Source organism: Etheostoma cragini, chromosome 10, assembly GCF_013103735.1.
Source record: "Etheostoma cragini isolate CJK2018 chromosome 10, CSU_Ecrag_1.0, whole genome shotgun sequence".
Classification (NCBI taxonomy): domain Eukaryota; kingdom Metazoa; phylum Chordata; class Actinopteri; order Perciformes; family Percidae; genus Etheostoma; species Etheostoma cragini.
Genome location: NC_048416.1, coordinates 14198903 through 14200654, shown reverse-complemented (window position 1 = coordinate 14200654; position 1752 = coordinate 14198903).

Below are 1752 nucleotides of genomic sequence, written 5' to 3'. Positions count from 1 at the left end.
GACTTGTATTCAACCTCGGATCATCTGTTTCTTAATGTTTCTTGCAACCCTATTGCCAGACGTGTGTGTGTGTGTGCGAGCGTGTGTGTGTGTGTGTGTGTGTGTGTGTGATTTCTGTCCTTTGCTGCAATGTCAGAGCCATCCTCTCCCTCATCCAGAAGGCCCAGCAGCAGTCATCAAAGCTCCAGGGACAAGAGCTCACACACAGCACCTCATGGCACAACAAGGACCTTTACCACTCTGCATCTCATCCGTTTAATTAGTTCTCTCCCTCTCTTTCTCTACAACACTTCCCTTCAAATTAATTACCCCCCCCAATAACATACTTCTTAGCCTTAGAAATAAAAACAACGACACAATGACAGTATAGCAACCAGAGCAACACCAGACAACATCCCACTCCCTTAACCCATTATTCCAGCTTTTCGGTTTTGGACATTCCATTAGTGTTGTTTAAATTCAAATCATGGTATTAATTTACTAAGGTTTTAATGGAAATACAGCCTGGCTGTTAATGTCAGAGTCTCATTTCCATACTCAGAGTTGGCCTTTTCATTCAGGGGTCACGGTTTGGGTTTGGCAGTGGATTACCGAGGGTTGGGATTACACATGAAAAGAAAGACCATTGTTTCTTGTAGTCTACCTACAACTATTTGGATAACCTCTCTGGTCTGGAGCTTATGTATAATGGGATGACTCATTAGCCAATCAAAAAATAATTGTAAATAATACATCAGAATGCTGCATATTAGGTGGTTGACATCTGCATTTTTCACAACCTTGACATACACTCCAATACATGTAATTGCGCTAGATAAATAGTACACAGAAATTATACTGTCTTTGATTTGTCTTCAATAAGTACATAGTAGCAGTTGTAGGGTGTATAGGGATGGACAGGAGGGAGAGTACAGAGCGCTGGTGGAGGACTTTGTGGAGTGATCTGGTAAGAGTCACCTGCTGCTGAACGTGAATGGAACACCAGAGAGATGGTGATTGACTTCAGGAGGAAGGGAACGGCTCTGCAGCCCCTTTGCCCACCTGGGTGTCAACTTTGACAAAAGACTGAACTGGAAAATCAACAGAACTGCTGTTTACAAGAAGGGGAGGATCAGACTGTAGTTCCTGAGGAAGCTGAGATCCTTCAACGTGTTCAGCAGAATGTTGGAGATGTTCCTCCAGTCGGTTGTGGCCAGCGCTCTGTTCTCCACTGCAATCTGCTGGCTCCGTTATTGACTGCAAACAGGACACTCTTAAAGCTGTGGTGGAGAGGAGGTTACTGAACAAACTGTCATCTATCATGGATAACCCCGACCACCCTCTACAATCCACACTGGTCCAACAGAGGAGCACCTTCTCTAAGACGCTCCGACAGCTTCGATGTCGCACGGACCGCTACAGGAAATCCTTCCTACCACAGGCAGTACAACTTTTTAACACTTCATCCCTGAGTGGTAGATAAAACTCACACACACCACAACTGCACTAAGTGCACCTTACCTAATGGGTTTATCTACAGCTTTATCAATAATAGTTCAACATTAAAGTTAGTTTAAAAAAAAATGTGTTCCCAACTTGTATATACTGTATATACACTAACCTATAGGATTACTATGAACACCATACCAATACTGTGTTTGACCCCCTTTCGACTTCAGACCTGCCTTAATTCTACAGGAGATTGTCTTGACCAGGACCACACCCCTAAATGCATTGAAGCAACTGCCATGTGATTGGTTGATTAGATAATTG